Below are 19,866 nucleotides of genomic sequence, written 5' to 3' on the forward strand. Positions count from 1 at the left end.
CAACTCTCATCCCCCATCTTCAGAGGTTCTTGGAGCCCCCAATTCTCAGCCTGTATGAGGTTCTTCAGCATAAAAGACGGGCTCCTCCCTAGGCAGGCAATTAAGTTTCTCCTCTCTGCTAAATCAATAACCTTTCAAACACCTTCCTGCATCTCCTTACCCATCGTCTTGTGTTCCTATGCCTTTGGAAAAATTACTGTCATTGTAGTGGAATTTGGGGAGAGTAGAAATAAATATGAATATTCATTTTTCATCATTTTAAGCCAGAAGTTCCTGTCAATATATGTATTTATGGCTTCACTGTCTCATGGGATGCTATTATTACTTAAAGAACAGAGACCAATTTATCAGCCAATATTTATTCAGCATCTGGCTAGGAACCTTGGAAAAAACACTGGATGTCAATTTAAAATGTGGAACAGAAGTATAAGTTGAAAAATCTTTGTTCCTAAGGGGAAAGAAACACACCCAGCAAGTAAGGCAAACTGTAAATCAGCTCTTTCCTTTTACATGGCTTGGAGAGTGGGCTGTTCTTATCCCAAATGTGACCTAAAATGCAAATCAGACAGGGAGACAAACCATGAGGACTCTTAACTCTAGAAAACAAACTGAGGGTCGCTGGCGGGGAGGACTGTGGAGGGGGGGTGAGGCAACAGGGTGATGGACAGTAAGGAGAGCATGTGACGTAATGAGCGCTGGGTGTTACATGCAGCTGATGAATCACTAAACTGTACCTCTGAAACTAATAATACGCTATATGTGAATTAATTGATTTTAAATAAAATAAAATAACCAAAATGCATCAATATTTGTCGACCGAAAAGCCCATTAAACTGTGACTTATAAAAGAAAATCATGATGGCCACAGAGTGATGTATGGAAGTATCAAATCACTATATTGTACACCTGAAACTAGTATAATTCTGAATTTTAATTAACTGAAATTAAAATAAAAACTATTTTAAGAAAGAAAGACACTCTTCGAGGTCTAGTCATGTTTTTCAATAAAATCACACACACACAAAAATGCTAATTCACATTCTAGGATCTAATGGACGTAGCAGTGCTTCAGGAGAAGACAGGATTAATTTTTATGTATTGATTTAGCAACTATTTATCATGCCTCCAGTCTGTGCCAGGAACGGGGGTGGCTGGCTTTTGAGGTGAGTAGTCCCTGTGGATGAAGTGATAGGCCTCCACGGGGAGCCTTCCTTCTCTAACCCAGCCAATCCAGGAGGGTTGCCAGCGATCACGGGTGCTCCATCTGTGCACAGAGCACTAAAGTTTGTACTTCCAGTTGAAGTTTACACCATCTCAAACATGTGATGAGTCTAAGCTTCCAAAAGGGGCTCCAAATTAAGAATTTTTCTGAGACGGTAACAGCATGTATTTAACCAATCAAGTTGAGAAGCATCGGTTGTTTTAATCTGGTAGCTGAAATGATGTTGCTACCTATTCCTCATGGGCTGAGACCAAAATGTGTAAAATAAATGCAAGCTCTAGTGTGGATGAGGCAATACAAAGTCAATTTGGTTTTTCTTTCTTGGAGCCAAAATCCCACTCACTTTCTTTCTTGGAGCCAAATCCCACGAAATCCTGCTCATTTCCAGAGCATGAGTCCCTCAAGGTCCCACCTTGAGGTAGCAGCTTTAGTTTGGCAATGTTTATTTACGTAGACGAAAATCTGAATATTGATCGTATTTCCAAAGGATGTCTTTTTCTGCTGTGGAGGATACAGGGTGCCCCGTGGGTTTTCGGGATGAGCAGGTAATGGACGCGGTCTGCGGCCTGCTCCCAATGCTCACACTCTGGCCTCTGTGCACTATGGCCTCTGCGTGCTGTGGCCTCCACTTAGGCCCCAGGTTCCATCCTACGTCTCCTGCTCTAGAGCATTCTTCCACCAATTGTTTCCCCTCTCATTGGTGAGAGGATTCTTACTGGATGCCTCACTTTCTTTCACACCCTGCAGAGGATCTAGTGGCAGATTCTGTTGTCTTGACCTCCAAATACGTCCCAAATCTGCCTCTGGGTTCCCTTACCAGTCTTGCCACTTGTGGCCTGAGTTTCTGCAGTAGGGTGGTCTCAGGTCTCCTTTTCCTGCCCCGACTCTGTGGAAGTTCGCCTTTACCATAGCAAGCACGGAGTCTCTCAGCTCAGAAGGATCATGGCTCCCCATCCTCAGATGGCTCCCCATCTCACCCATGACAATGGCCCAGACCTTCACCATGGCCGACAAAGAGCCAGTAGCACCTAGGTGGCTCCATACTTGAGCATCTGCCTTCGGCTCAGGTTGGGGTCCTCGGGTCCTGGGATTGAGTCCCACGTTGGGCTCCCCACAGGGAGCCTGCTTCTCCCTCTGCCTGTGTCTCTGCCCCTCTCGCTGTGTCTTTCATGAATAAATAAATTAAATCTTAAAAAACAAAACAACCAAACAAACAGAAAAACAGTAGCAGCCTCTCCTCCTTACTTCTCCCCTTATCTTTCCAGACTCTTCCTCGAAGTGTCACTGCGTCTGCTGCACCGGCCTCTTTGAACTCGCTGGGCAAAGTCCTACTTTGGAGATTTATTGTTCTCTTTCATGTAAATATGGAAGTGGTTATCGGAGTGGCTGGCTCCTTTGCTTCCTTAAAGCCTTTACTCAGACCTTTTCTCAGGAAGGCCCGTCTCTGCTACCCTACTTGACATTGCAGCCCACTCCAACATTGTCCATCCCACACTCCCGCTTTCTGTGTCTTCTACGCTTGCCTCTCCAACGAACATACTATGTATTTTCCTCATTTCCTTTGTTTACTTTATGTGTCCCTGTGCTTAAATATAAACTTCACCCAGGAAAGGGATTGTTGCCTCCTCTAACTCACAGCAAAGTCTGCAGGCCCCACAATGGCACCCACACAGTCCGTGCTCAACACCTATTGATAAATACAGGAATTCACACACAGGGTTTTTTGTTTTTTTTTTTTTTAAATCTGAAAATTCCCTACAAAACACCATGTTTTGAATGATGGAGACAATGAGTGAGGGTCTGAATATGTCCCTATAGTGTAGACTGTGTGCTAATACAATATGGCCTGATGTGAGCCACACTACTGCCCATCTGTGAACACACTGTGCTTCTCTGATTTGTCGCTGGTACAACAAATATGTTGGTACAAAACCAACAAGGGGTAGTGAAAGTGGAGGTGGGCGGGAGGATGGGGTGATTGGGTGACGGGCAATGATGGGGGCACTTGATGGATGAGCACTGGGTGTCATACTATATGTTGGCAAATCGAACTCCAATAAAAAATACAAAAAATAAACAAAAACGGGAGATTAAAAAAAAAACAAAAAACAAAAACACCATGTTTACACTTCTTCTTGACCTATTAGAAGATTAGGCAACACAGAGACTGCCTGGAGTGGCATGGGGCTGTTTCCTGGGTGATAACATGCTCTCCATCACTCCCATTGTCTTTCATCTTGGTGATGAGTGTGTCTTATCTGAGTCTGCAGCAGCACCCACTCCCATCCTACTCGTGTTGATAAGGAAACAATTCTTTCTCTTTTCTTTTTTTTTTTTTCCCAACAAAGACAATCTTCAAAGTAGCAAGAAGGAAATTAAAGGGAAAAAGTAGATTCATTTGTGTCTGATTCATGGATGCTGGAAAGTTCATCTCTGGTCCCTCAGTCTGGGCATCTATGTGCTCTGTGCATTCTGTTGAGGATCTTCTTCCATGGCCTCGGTGAGAACCCAGACACTGACCTCTATCTCGTGCTTTCAGCCTGAACTCTCTCCTGAGGTCCAGACTCGCAGAACCACTACTTAATGGAGGCCACTGCTGGGAATTCTTAGAATCCTCTTAAATCAATCTTGTGAAAGTGTTATTTGCATCTCCTTCCCTAATCCCTCCCAACTCTCACCTCTTCTTCTTTATTCTGCAACCAAAGTTTCATCTCCTCATAACTGATGGCCCCCACAGAACACCAAGTAAACCTGGGCCAGATTCTTGAAGTCATCCTGGAAATCCTATGCTTTCCTCTTGTTCTCAATGTACATTTCCATCACCAAGTCCTAGGAGTACTACCTTCTAAACATCTTCTAGTCTCCTCTCTCTTTTCCTTTACCACACAACTGTACTTTTTTCCTTTGTAGTAATCTCTTGACTGATCTTCTGGCCTTGAATTCTCCCAACCCTCATCCCTACTCTTCTCAATCCATGTTGCCAGCATTGCCATCTAAGAAAAGAAAAACAAAACAAAAACGTGAAATCCTACGTGGCCTTGACTTTCTATAGATTAGAATCCAAACTCCTTAGCATGGCATTCAAGGCCCTTCAGGACTGGCTTTCTCCATACCCTCCCATTGATACAACCTACTATTCCCCTCCACATACCTATACCACATTCCTAAAGCCCAGCTGAACTTCCGGTTCTTTCTATAGGCTGTGTGCTCTTTTCCACCTCAACTACTAGGCCTTTAGCTAAGATGCAGACTAACTGTTGTCAGCTTCAGGAAATTCTCCACAGCCTTCCCATGGAGACATTCATAAGACTTTGTACAATGTTCTATTATAGCCCTTAACAAAGATCTGTTATTATTTCTGCCACTAGACCATGGCCTCTCAAGGAGAAAGATCAAGAGTTAATCACCTCTATGCCCCTAGCAACTAAATTTATCTAGTAGTGCATCATGTGTAAGAGATAATAAAGGTATAAATGACTGAATCTGTCAAGGACAGAGATTTGCTTCAAGTCTCTCCTTTCATTAGTACTTTCTGTTTCAGGGCTTATGTACATAGTAACCCAACTCACATAGTAACTCAACTCAATTATTATAATCATAATATATTAGATTACTTAGCCATAAATGAATGATTTAATTTCTCTCCATCTTTCCCAAGAATTGTGAGTCACAAGGACCTGGGTGTAGTACATTATAGGCTTCATCATAATATATTACAGGGCTGTACAAACAAGTAAACCAGGCACACAGGCCTGGTGTGTGTGTGCCTCTGGTCCACCAGGCACAGAGCAGAATAATGGACAGCCTCAAACTAGGGTGAACTCAAAAGTCAGCAAACATGACTAAAGAAAATACATAAGCAAGAGAACAAATTGTATACTATTTACAAGATGCTAATTCATTTTCCATTTAAATTATTCTTTTTAAAGAAAAAGTTTAAAATATCAACCCAACATCACCAATTCTGTGGTTTCTATTAGTAAACAACATGCTTGTTCCGCACTATAGTTTCAGATAATTTCTTTTCCACCCACGGATGGAAACATTTCCCTCCCTGGTGGAGATAGTTCCATTTAGCAACACTGTTCCATGCCTTCTGCTCATCATCAGCTGCAAACCTCTCTTTGCCACAGATCTTGATTTGTTGAAGACTTTGGCATCCTCACAGTCTTCTCCATCCAATATCCCACCCGTTTTTCTGTATGACATCATATCCATGTTTGACATTCGGGGCATTAATTTCCTTGACATAGTCATTTCCAATGACTTCTTCTGTTGCAGCCAACCCTTTCCACAGATGCACTCTGGAACTTGTCACCTGAAATTACTCCAGCTCTAAAAACATTTTTTCAGATGTCATACTTTGAACATGACCTTGAATCAGTCACTCCCAATCTGCTGTTGTTTGTCCTCGCTGAGACCTCCAACTCACTGATCCCTCCACTTTCTACCCCCTCTCAGCTTCTGTCTTTATTCTTTCCTTCCCTGATGGATAGTCTCTTGCCCATTACTTCCCCATTTTTCTTTCTGATACCCTTAATTTTCATACACTGAACTTTCTAAAAAAGTTTTCCATCCACTTATTACCTGCAACATTACCATCATGTAAAGTTATCCCAATACAGGGAGGCCTGGCTGGCTCAGTTGGTAGAGCATGCAACTCTTGCTCTCAGAGTTTTGAGTTCAAGCCCCACATTGGGCATGGAGCCTACTTTAAAAAAAAATAAAATAAAATATAAAACTGCAGACAAAGCTATTTGGACACATCAAATGTTTCTGAAGAGTTGAGGGTACACACAGAAATCCTATTATGTAAGAGGAAATTGAAAAGACATGCAAAGGGAGATTCCTGGGTGGCTCAGTGGTTGAGCGCCTGCCTTTGGCTCAGGGTGTGATCCTGGATTCCCGGAATCGAGTCCCACATCAGGCTCCCTGCATGGAGCCTGCTTCTCCCTCTGCCTGTGTGTCTCTGCCTCTCTCTCTGTCTCTCATGAATAAATAAATTAAATCTTTAAAAAAAATAAAAAAATAAAAAGACATGAAAAAACAAAATTGATATCAACAATAAAAACTCTTGGCTAAAGGTAATTGGAACCATAGTTCAAGAGAAAACAACAGAAAAGTCAAATTATTCAAAAGAAGTGCCCTCAGGGATCGATCCCATTGAATAGCATTGGCCCCTTGTTCTCTAGAGCTGCAGTTCGGTCTTACCTGCTAGAGGTCCTGCTTCTTTAAACCTCTCTCTATATCCTGGCAATTTTACTCTCTCCAACCTCTTTGTCTGCAGTTTCAGGACACTTTTCCAACTTGAAGACCATTTTGGCTTCAGTTCCATATAGGGCCCTGTGTGATTGGTATAATGTGTAATAATTGATTTGACACCATTTTTACATCACCAACAGGGTGCAGTTTTAATATGTCATGTATAAATATGTAAAGCTGACACGTAACTTGTGCTACTGTGAAAGTGTGCTGTTAGATCTGTTGGAGGACACACACGATGGCCTTGCTTGAATCAAGGAGTTTCTTGGGCTTGGCCTGTCAGGCCTTATACAAGTCATTATCAGCAACCTCAGTTACTATCAGTCTGAACAAATGGTTTCCAACCCAGTACATAACTTTTTGAATGTCAGAATCTAGATCCTTATATAATAGTAGTTGTATTTTTTAGAATCTCTTGATTAAAAATATAGTCATTTAAAAAGCTACCATGAAAAATAAAAAGCTACCATGAATTCAGAGATGCTTTAAAATTCATTTTATTTTCTTTCTTTTTTTAAAAAAAGGTTTTATTTATTTATTTATTTATTTATTTATTTATTTATGACAGACAGAGAGAGAGAGAGAGAGAGAGAGGCAGAGACACAGGCAGAGGGAGAAGCAGGCTCCATGCAGGGAGCCTGACACGGGACTCGATCCCGGGTCTCCAGGATCACACCCCGGGCTGAAGGTGGTGCTAAACCGCTGGGCCACCGGGGCTGCCCTTATTTTATTTTCTTAAAAAAGATTTAAAATATTTTATTTATTTATTCATGAGAGACACAGACAGAGAGGCAGAGAAATAGGCAGAGGGAGAAGCAGGCTCCCTGTGGGGAGCCTGATGTGGGACTGGATCCCAGGACCCCGGGATCATGACCTGAGCCAAAGGCAGATGCTCAACCACTGAGCCACCCAGGTGCCCCTAAAACTCATTTTAGTTTATTAATTAATAGTGTCTACATACTTTTATAAATATCATTTTATTAATTTGTCAGAAAATGGCTTCACCAAGCACAATGATCCAGAGACATCCTTAGCATATCCGCAGCCATCATCTGGACCCACTTTCCCTTCCTGCGGTGCTGGACCTTTTCTTTTCTTCTTCTTTCTGGCCTGGCTTATCTCAGAGATCCATCCTCCACTCCAATTATTAAACTACATTCTCTCTCATATCTTTTCACTGTGCCCATCCTTCTTTGAAATACAATTAATTCAGATTTAACAAACCTTACTGGGCATTGATTATGTGCCAGGTACTATGCAAGGCACATCCATGCCTTAATTACATGCAATCTTCACATAAGTCTTCTCAATAACACCTATTATTGCTATTATTACCACCACTTTACGTAGAAGCATATTGATGACGTGGTCAGGTTGCCAATTAGAAGACCCTAGATCCCAAATACATCCTCAGTGCCTCTAGTTTTTCCACTGGATAGTATCTGGTATGATACATACCTCCTGTTGCTTTTAGTATTTATGTGGACATACATTGTGTAACATTTGTTCTGCACCAATTTCTATTTTAGGGACTGGATGAGGACAGTGAGAACAAGTTCCACACATCGAGGTGCTTCTCATAGAATAAGTGTAATAAAGTAATGGATTTTTTACAACATGACTTAGCATACCCACGAGTAATTTTTTGCCTTTCATGCAAATGTCATTTCTCCATTTAGAAAAGCTAGTCAAGTATATTTCCCCTTATCCACATAATAGGGATTTCCTACATACATCCCTATTAACAGATTCAATGAAAAAAAAGTACTCAGAACCAAATTACAGAGATGTGATAGTTATTTCAAATTCAGTGCCTGTGAAATCTTGCCAGAAATACACTGGCCTCTGTGGAAGTCTTTGTAACCAGGCAAACATGACATTGCTATGGCATTGTCTCTTGGAACAAAATAAGGCCCTAAGGTCTTTGGGGACCTGAGGCCACTTTGGACCTCAGATCAAATTGGAGTCTAAAGAAGTCAACCATAAAGTACACCACAGGTGTAGTGTACCTTCATATATGCACTTACTCACGCACGAGTGTAAACGCTTGGTCTCCTCTCTGTTTGTTCTAGGCATGTGACAGGCTCTTCTGCTAGGGTGTCCATTTTGTCCTTTGACAGAAGAGTAGAATTTCAATTTTAAATATTTATTTTAGAAAGCAAGATTGACTTATTTTAGTAGAATAAACAAATAAAGAGAAAGGAAATAAGACCAAGAGGTAAAAAAGATTTGCCTCTTTGGGCATGGACAGAAGCTCAAGTGTGGAGAAGTCTGACAGACAACTGAGCAGACGTCATCATCAGTGTAGGAACTAGGAGTAATTACAACACAGTGAAAGTACTTTGACGTCTGAAGTTAGGAAATCATTATTCGGGCATGAGTACATTTGAAGACACGTTGGTAGGGCCGTTGTACTATGATTTTTAAGCCCATGTGAAGATGGTGCCAGGAGAACAGAAAGGAGGATATTTCTGCACAACTGAAATTTTCATTTTCCCCCAAAGGAGGTTCTCCCAGTTTCCAAGCACTTCTGGCCTGGGCACAAAGTCTCGGGCTGAGACTCAAGAAATGTGAGTTCTCGTATCAAATCTCATAGTAATGAGGAGGCTTACATTAGGAAAGTCAAAGAATAATGGAATTCCAGGCTTGAGAGAAACTTCAGAATTTTCTTCATATATTGCCTTATTTTACAGCAGTGGAAATGGAGCTGGGAACTTTCTATGCTTTGGTTTTTCCACCCTGTCAAATGCATTCATCATCCTCCTACCTCCATCACCAAATGGTGGCGAGGGTCTGATGAAATAGGTTTGAGAGTGGCTTATCCTTGTGATCTCTTTTTTTCCCCTGGATTCCTGTATTATTTACTGTTATTCCCATCCTCCCATTCTTCCTCCCTCCTTCCTTTTTCTAATGGCCTAGTCATATTCCTTACACTGTATTTTTCTACCTTTGATCTTACCTTGATTCTGAAGGCAAGGAGTAATATATTAAATAGCAGACAGCCTGAAACAGATTTGTTGAGGATATATTAACAACTGAAACCCACTGTGTGATTACTATGCACAGGCACTGGGCTACCAGACACAACAAATCCTTAGAAGTGGGTTGTATAATCTTCCTTTTCCATCTCAGGAGACTGAGCTGCTCAAGAACACACAGTTAGGAAGTAGTGAAGGAGGGACCAGATACAAATTTATCTGGCTCCCAAACCTTTATTCTGTCCATGCAAACCGGCTTGATTAAGTTAAATATGATTTTGAAATTTTGGGCATAATTTTGACCACCCTTGAATTTCCATCAGGGACCAAGGAGATAAAGTGCAGGAAAAATCAGGAGGAAGCAAAGGGAAAAAAGATTCTTCTGATGTTATTGGAACCCACAAGAGAACCAGAAAGCCATTCATACACCTCATACCCCCAAGATTACTGAACAGGAAATTTCCTTCTACCTTATTTCTACTCTTCTCTACCTGCCTATGATACATTCTCTGGCTCTTTTCTTCATCCGCAAATGAGGGATGAATTAAACATTTTTAGATCCCTTAAATTTAATCTCTGTCCAAGTGTCTTCCATTTTATGTCTTCTCTGTGCCTGGTGGGGCAGTGCAATGGGCTCAGTCAGGGCACCAGTTCTCAAGGTTTGATTCCATAATGAGTGGAAAGCTACAAGCTGTGCCCCCAGGGAACACTTGAACCCTGTTCTCTGCACCTTCTGTGCTTTCATGAGGCACTGGCCGCCAAGGATACCCGGCGTTAAAAACAGCTGCAGTTTTAAATGGCAAGTCCTCCAGGAAAAGATTGTGTTTATACCTTTCTTAGAGTTGTCTACAATTTTTAACTCTTTTTTAGCCCCAATGCTTTAAATTACACCTTAGCAAAGGACAAATTTCACCAGAAGAAAACTCTAAAGAACACATGGTCCAAATGGGTGAAACATGAACCCCTTCTGTTTTTAATTCATGTAATATGTATTGATTGTCCACTCTCTGCAAAGCTTTGCGCAGCAAACTTTGAATTGATGGGCATTTGGGGTCCCAAAGACACTGCTAGAGCTATAACATCACCTGTACAGTTATGTCTGGACTTCCCCAGACTTTCCTATCTCCCACTTGCTGTTTTTTTTTCCTTCTCTATGTCCTACACAAATACTGATTATTTTATTTATTTATTCATGAGAGACAGAGAGAGGCAGAGACACAGGCAGAGGGAGAAACAGGCTTCCTGCAGGAAGCCCAATGTGGGACTCCATCCCAGGACCCTAGGACCACACCCTGAGCTGAAGGCAAGTGCCCAAACACTGAGCTCATCCAGAGGTCCCAAATACTGACCATTTTTTAAAAATCCACTGGACAGAAATAGCCCAAGTTTCATCACTGGGAGGTATGAAGATGCAAGACTTATGCTGGAAGATGAGGCTTTACATTATGATAAAAATATACCTATCATTGAATCCCATTGTTTATACTGGCTTTAGTTTTCCTAAGAGGGATATTCTTTTATTTATTATTTTACAAAATCCATTTTTTAAGAGAGAGAGGTGTGAGAAGGAGGGGATGGACAGAGGGAGATAGAGAGGATCTTAAGCAGGCTCCATGCCCAGTGCAGAGCTTGATGGGGACTCAATCCCACAACCCTGAGATCATGACCTGAGCAAAAACCAAGTCAGATGCTTAACTGACTGAGCCACCTTTACAAAACCCATTAAAAAAAATCAATATGTATTATAATTGAGATGTATTTTTGTGTTGATGTTTTTATCACTCTTCAGTTTGAAACTCACTACTGACCATTTCTCATTTATCTTGCCATAAAAATATTAAGCATTTAAGTCTTGCTCAAAATCAAGATGCTGGATTAAAAACTGGCAAGCAAGCCACCTACCTTTCTCTTCTCCACAAGAAAGAAACAAATAAAATACATAATCTTCAAGTACTTGGCTTTCTAGAAGTAGAAAACTATTGTCCTGAGTCTCTGTTAGTTATAATTATCTCTAAAAAAGAGAAAATACTTAATATCAAATCATGTATTATTACATATTCATAAATATTTAATATCATTGACATTAAGTAAAATATATAGGATTGGGGGGAACACTTTCTGAGTGAACCCATCAAAAGTGATTATTCAGTATCTTGATGAATTCCCTGTCAACTTTTTTGCTTATATAATTTTTACTTAATATTATATTGTGAACATTTTTATATCAATGAAAACTTCTAAAATAGTTTCACAATAGTACATTTCTAACTGGTCAGTAATTTATTGATCATTTTCCTGTTGTTGAATGCTTGGTGGTTTTCAGTTTTCACATTACAAATAAGGCAGAAATGGACATCCTCCATATACATTTTCCTAGTATTTAAATTATTTCATTGGTGGACTCTTATACCATACAGAAAAATAAATTTAAAATGGATTAAAAGGGATCCCTGGGTGGCGCAGTGGTTTAGCACCTGCCTTTGGCCCAGGGCGCGATCCTGGAGACCCGGGATCGAATCCCACATCGGGCTCCCGGTGCATGGAGCCTACTTCTCCCTCTGCCTATGTCTCTGCCTCTCTTTCCCTCTCTCTGTGTGACTATCATAAATAAATAAAAATTAAAAAAAAATAAATAAAATGGATTAAAGGCTTAAATATAAGACCTAAAGACCTAAAATCATAAAACTACTAGAAGAAAACACAGGGAAAAGCCTCCTGACATTGGCCTTAGCAAGGATTTTTCTGGATAAGATACCAAAGGAAAGGCAATACAAGCAAAAGTAGACAAGTGGGACTCTATCAAACCAAAAACCTTCTGCATAGGAAACCATCAACAGAATGAAAAGGCAACTTATGAAATGGGAGGAAATATTTATAAGCCATATACCTGATAAAGGATTCATATCCAAAATATATGAAGAACTCCTACAACTCGATAGCAAAACACCAAATAAGTCAGTTTAAAAACGAGCAAAGGGCCTGAATGGAAACTTCCCTAAGAAGACATACAAATGCCAACATGTATATGAAAAGGTGCTCAGCATTACTAACGATCAGAGAAATGTGAATCAAAACAATGCGATATCACCCTGTCCCTGTTAGCATGACTAGTCTTAACAAAATCAACTGTGTTCATTGCATACCATGTATCCATGAAAGTGGTGAGAAAGGGAACCTTGTGCACTGTAGGAAATGTAAATTTGTATGGCCGCCATGGAAAACTGTACAGAAGTTCATCAAATATTAAAAATATAGCTGCCATAGGATCTAACAATTCTGCTTCTGGGTTTATATACAAAGGAAATGAAATCATAATCCTTTTTTTTTTTTTTTGAAATCATAATCCTGAAGAAATATCTCATCTCCATGTTCACTGCAGCATTATTCACAATAGCTAAGACATGGAAGCAACCTAAAGGTCCACTGACAGATGAATGGATAAAGAAGAAGGATATTCATACAATAGACTATTATTCAATCTTAAAAAAAAAAAAAAAAGAAGGAAATCTTGCCACTTGCAACAACAAGGATGCCTTGAGGACATTATGCTGAATGAAATAAGCCAACGCAGGGGTATAAATAATATACTTTTTTTGAGGAGTTTAAAAATTGTCAGATTCAGAGAAACAGAGAGTAGAATGGTGATTGCCAAGGTCTGGAGGGAAATGAAAGTAGGGAGGTAGTAATCAAAGGAAGCAAAGTTTTAGTTCTGCAAGATGAATAAGTCTTAGAAATCTAGAGTACAGCATAGTGTGTATAGGAAATAATACCGTATTGTATGCTTGATCATTTGGTGGCTGTCATAAGAGGGGTGGCTCTTAAGACAGGTGATATGATTACATACACAAAATCGAATAAGTAAAAAGGATGGGAGGAAACGTTTGGAGATGGTGGAGGTGTTTATGGCATAGATTGGGGTGATGACTTCATAGGTATCTACTTATCTCCAAATTGATCAAGTTGCATACATTAGATATGTACAGTTTTGGTATGCGAGTCATACCTCAATAAAGTATTTAAAAGTTATTTCTTTGAGAATGAGTCTAAGAAACAAAATAAACAAATAAAAAAAGATACAAACAAAAACCAGACTGTTAAATATAGAGAACAGACCAGTGATTGCCAGAGGGGAAGAGAGGGATGGGTGAAAGACAAAGGAAATGAAGAAAACACTTATCAACACCTTCATTGCATAATAAATAGAACTGTTGAATCATTACACTGTACATCTGAAACTAATATAAAGCTGTAGGCTAATTATACTTCAATTTTTAAAGAGATACAAACTTCCTGTTGTCAGATAAAAAAAAAGACAAAAAGAGAATGAGTCTCAGATACAAAATTATTATATCAAAGGCTTTTGATAGAAATTTCCATATTGCTTTTTAACAGACCTGTACCAGCTTACTATTTTAAGAGAAAAATATCAGTCCTGGGATGCCTGGGGGCTCAGTTGGTTAAGCGACTGACTTGATTTTAGCTCAGGTCATGATCTTAGGGTAATGAGATCAAGGCCTGCATTGGGCTCCATGCTAAGCATGGAGTCTGCTTAGGATTCTCTCTCCATCTCCCTCTGCCCTTCCCCATCCCACCCCCTGGCTCATGTTCTCTCTCTCTCTCTCTCTCTCTCTCTTTATGTCTTCCTCTCCCTCTCTCTTTCTCTTGGAAAAGAAAAAAAAAAAGAAAAACATTAGTCTACCACACTCTCAAATTTATATTCAATTATGATATCTACATTACTGATCTATGAGGCACTACAATTGGAAGGGACTCCTTAATTTCTGTAGCTCTCTGACAGTAGGCCTGCTGTCGAAGTTAAGGATTTATCTTATCCCATTTCATGTTCTGAAAACTTAATTTTTACAAAATGTGAGTTATCTACAAAGAAAAAAATTTCTGAATGAACTAACAAATATTTCCTAACAAACTTACTGTGAATGAGGAACCCTACCTAATGCTAGGGAACATAGTCCTGGCACTCAACGTACTTATTCTCCACTAGGAGAGGTAATATGATTAATCTGCCTTCCATGGCACCCGCTTGCTGTTTTGGATTAGTTACAGAGCCAACACAAAACAAAAAGTAGTAAGAGCCACAGAAGAAATACAAAGAGCTTCAAGAGAGGACAGAAGAGAAGGATACATTTGAGGAGATTGGGAGATCTACTACCAATTGTTTTGAGCCTTGTCCTCTTTTATTAAAAAGAATAAAATGCTGGAGCAAGGGTTTTGGGGCCTTAAGATGCTGTTATAGAAGGCTCTGGCAGAAATAGGACTTTCTTGAGAAATTTGCGTTTCTTTAAAGCATTATATACGATGGAAGGAAGGACTTCTTACTCATGCTCACCATCTTTTTCACTAGTATAAATTCTTTCCATAGTGTTTCAAGTAAAATGGATACACAAATAAGTGCTCTGTTTTAAAATATATGCAAATACTCTTGATATGCATATATTTTAAGGTCTTTCCTTTTCTTGTATTTAATAGAGATGAAATTGATTTTTGCAGCAGAGCCAAACAAAAGGAAAGGCCAAGACTTTGGCCTCCTAGGGTCCTGGTGGTATGTGTGCACACTGGACAAGAAAATGAAAGGTGTTGTTCTGTTTTTATCTTAGTACCATTCACTTGTCATTCTTTTTGCTCTCAGCAGTCTAGAGCTGCGTTATGTAACACAGTAGCTGCTAGCCACATTAGCTGTTTACATTTACTTTTAAATCAATGGTAATTAAAATTTTAAGTGTAGTTCCTCCATCATACTAGCTGTATTTCTGACACCAGAGGTGTGTGTTTTCCACACCAAGCCATTTTAACACTCCCTGCGTGGAGTTAATACAGTCTCCACAGTTGAAGGGCTCATCATACAAGACTGCCCCCCAGTTTAGACACCCAATGCAAGTAGTGGTTCCCCTGGTTACTCATACCTTCTATCTGACTTGGCTACAAATCTGAAGTTCCTTCTCCTTGAGTTTGGTAATTTGCTAGGTAATTTCTTATAAACAAGAAATTTTGTTAGGTAATTTGTTACCTAATAAAAAAAAATTTGGTAATTTGTTAGGTAATTTCTTGTAAACAAGAAAACAGTTTACTTACTACTGCTGATTTATTACAAAAGATATTTTAAAGGATACAAATGAACAGCCAGATGAAGAGCTACATAGGGCAAGGTTTGTAAGGCTCCTAAGCATAGGAGCTTCTGTCCTGTGGGGCCAGGATACAATGCCCTCCCTGCATATGGATGTTTTCACCAACCTGGAAGTTCCCTGAACTCCACACTTTAGGGATTTTTATGGAGGCTTCATCACGCAGACATGATTGATTATTAACTTAATTTCTAGCCCCCCTCCCTTCTCTGGAGAATGAGGGGTGGGGTGGTGCTATGTTTCAAGCTTCTAATCATAGCTTGGTCTCGGTGATCAGGCTCTATTTAAGAGTCAACCAAGAGCTGTCTGATTAGAAAGAAAGAAAAGAAAAAAAGATACTCCTATTACCTAGGAAATTCCAAGGGATTTAGGAGCCTTGTGCCACATACTTCCATCACTAAGGAAATTATAAGAGTTTTAGGGGCTCTGTGTCATAGGAACTGAAATCAAAGACCAAATATTAGCAGGAATCAGGGGAAGAGATCAATATACATCTGCTTATTATTTCATACTCATAAATATTGACTATGCAGTTGGGCAATTTATAGAGATTTCATAATTAGAGATCAAAGACCCAATTTACTATGGATGAGGGAAGGGAATGTGATTCTCCTGTTTTCTAGGATATAGTTAAGAACATTCTTTGCACATCAACTATTTTCAGAAAATCTTCTGTAAAATGTAGACTAAATAAAGGCAAAGAGAGGAAAACTGCTGGTGAAGATTTCTAAATCTGTGAAAGTTTTAGTTATAGATAGAATGATTATATGTTCCAGTTTATGTGGGTGGGCCCAGTTCACCCTTGTTTTCTTTGACACATAGTTGTTTTGCGTTCTCCATTTGACTATCAAGGTTTCCCAGTTGGGATGATAAATTATATGGTCAGTCTATTTATAGTTCCATTTCCTCTTTCCATGTTGAAACTTTGTAGATTCACAAAACAAAAGCACTCTAGATGGTTTCAAACCAACTTTGCCAGGTCACATTCAGGTGGATGTGTTCACAGACTGGAAAAACGTTCCCCACATATTTACTTACTTCTAAGTACTTGTTTGCCAACTTACTTGCGACAACTTTTTCTCTTACTTAAAGATGAAGCATCAGAGCATCACTGTTTAACCAGAAGGTAGAATGACTTAAGGCAACTTAAGCTTCATCAAATGCTTGCATATATTTCTTTTCTGCATCAACAGATTTCCATGAGTGTGGTGATAGAAGAGAGGCTTGGCCTCTTGCAGAAGTAGAAAGAAATATTTAAAGGAGAGAGAGCTGAGCTGGGAGGCAGAATTTCTTCCTAGTTCAGTCATCTATATGAACTTAGGTTTCTCGTTTTTATGCCTTGCTCCTGTAGACGACAGTTTTCTAGAAAGAACAATATAAATTTTAAGCATTCTCCATTTGAGAGCCAGTTTGAACTTCTAAACTTCCTCCGTCTTAAATATACCAGTGTCTCTCTCATTTTCTGGTCTCTGGTATTCAGCTCCTTCATTCCTTTAGCCTCAGCATGACTGCCGCTCAGGGAAGTCTCTGATCCCCTGAATTGGATCAAGTGATCTCATGGTCTCTGTGTCCCATCAAAGCATGGGCTTTAATTTTCTATTTACTTGTCAAAATTCTCATTGAGACTTCAGGCTCTGTGAGACACATCCTTTTTATTTGCTTTGTATCTCCAGCTCTAGAACAGAATCCATATAGTTGCTGCTCAGTTACATTCATGGAAGGAATGGATGAATAAGTGAATGAGCAAGTCTGTGCAAGTTTTTGTATCCAAGGATATAGAGCCAAGGAAGACAGGGTGTCTATCCCGAAGGAGCACATACTTACAGCCAAACTAGAATGACTGTAATACAAGGCAAAATAAGCTTCGCAGAAGACGTAAAGGAATTCTGTAGGAATTCAGAGGGGAAATGACAGGGCATTGGAGATAAGAAAGGCTTCTTGAAAGAGGGAGCAGTTGAGATAGCCCTTGAAGCATTGATGGGCAAATATAATATGTAGTTAACACTCAACATATTGTAAACCTCTTATTAGCATAGGAAGATACTTTTTGGGGCACTGTTTGTCAGTAAGACAACAAAAAGACATGAGTCCTGCCTTAAAGGGGCCAGTGATCTAATTGGAAAACATAGACAACCTAAAAGCGACGGTAAAATAGCAAAATGTATTCTGTGCTGAAATCAACAGTATAAACAAAGTGCTGTAGGAGATGAGGGTGTGGGGAGGGCAGACGCAGCAAGAAGAGAGATCAGGTCTGCCTGGGAATGTCTTCCACTTGGGTGGAGAACAGTAAAGCAAAGCCCTGCAGCTGTGAGGATTAATGAACTTCTTGGAACTTGCCTTTGTTTCTCTTGTTGCTTGGTAACCCACATTCTGGCTCAGGAGATGGCCACCGCTGGGAACAATTTTTTTTAAAGCTCAACTTTAAATCCTCCATTTACACATAGACCACATTTGAAAAACTCTCCTCCAGATAACTGCATATTTGGGCAATGACCTGGGCCAGGTTAAGAGCATTTCACCCAAATTTTGTCTTCCTTTTATGTTTGCCTCTCCTTACGGAGTAATAGCCGGACTTATTCTAACTTCGGTAACTCCTAGGGACATTTTGAGCTGATTTCTTCCAAAGGGAGTTGTGACTGGTTAGAACGTACTTCAGCTGAGATCTATTTATTTCCCCTTTCCCTCTTGGACTCTCACTTTGGGAATTATAGGCTGTGCTGCTCTACAGAGTCCCGGCGGTGAATGTGCCAAATGGCGTGCCTAACCCAGCTGGCTGCTTCTGCCCTTGGGATGCTCCAAGGTTGCTCAGCAGCAGCCTGAGGAGGGGAAAAGAGGCTTGTCTTCAGTTAACATGAAGCTTAAACATGATTCTAAAGCCTGCCATAGAGTCCAGTGTACCGTGTCCATGTGAGTGTCAGGGAAGATTGGAGCACCAAGGTCAAGTGCAAATGCTGACACAAATTTGAGGATCCCCTGAGTCATCAGCATTATGGCATTTAGCTAACGACCTCTATTATAGACCACTGGAAGATAATAATACCAGTATTAACTGATATCTTCTTTAAAAGTCTTTGGATAAATCAAGGCCTATCAACTTCTACGGTTTATAAAGGTCCCTACACCTCCAAATACTCCTGGAAAGATGGGAAAGTTGGCAGGGAACGTATTTTTTCTTGGGAAAGGGTGTCATCTGGACAGAAGGAACACTGTTAAATGACTGGTTGATCTAGGACTACAGAATGGTATAATGTGGTAATGAAATCATCTCTAAGGGCAAATATATCTAGTCCTAGTCTAGAAGAGAAGTGCAATTTAAACAAACATCAGGTGATGGCCATCCACCTTTGCTATCAGCACCAAATGACTTTGCAACCTCTCCCCATTCCACAACAAATTCTCTGCTTTGCAAATGGATTTTGTTGCAAAATCTGGAAATACTGTTAATTTAAAGCAGGAAAGAAACTACAGGCCCTAAAGACACAAACATTCATTTTCTTGCTAATTTAAGCATAACAGATGCAGGGTCTAAGTAGAAAATATTTCCAGAAATAAACCCATGTTTATATGGTCAATTAATCTTTGACAAAGGAGATAAGAATAAGCAATGAGAAAAAGTCTCTTCAACAAATGGTGTTAAGAAAACTAGACAGCTACATACACAAGAATGAAACTGGACCACTTGCTTACACCACACACAAAAACTACCTCAAAATGGATGAAAGACCTAAATGTGAGACCTGACACCATAAAAATCCTTGAAGAGAGCTCAGGCAGTAATTTCTTCAATATCAGTCATGGCAAGATTTTTCGAGATGAGTCCCCTGAGGCAAAGGAAACAAAAGCAAAATAAAGGATTGGGACTGCATCAAAATAAAAAGCTTCTTCACAACAAAGGAAACAATCAATGAAACTAAAAGACAACCTACTGAGTAGAAGAAGATAGATGCAAATGACATACCGGATAAAGGGTTAGTATCCAAACTATGTAAAGAACTTCTACAACTCGACGCCAAAAACCCAAATAATTCAATGCAAAAATGGACAGAAGACATGAACAGACATTTCTCCAAAGACTACAGACGGCCAACAGACACATGAAAAGATGCTCAACGTCCTCATCAGCAGAAAAGTGCAAATCAAAACCACAATGAGATATTGCCTCACACCTGTCAGAATGGCTAAAATCAATAACACAAGAAAACAAGCGTTGTCGAGGATGTGTAGAGAAAGGAAGACTTGTGTGTTGCTGGTGGGAATGCAAACT

This window comes from Canis aureus, chromosome 6, assembly GCF_053574225.1.
Source record: "Canis aureus isolate CA01 chromosome 6, VMU_Caureus_v.1.0, whole genome shotgun sequence".
NCBI lineage: Eukaryota > Metazoa > Chordata > Mammalia > Carnivora > Canidae > Canis > Canis aureus.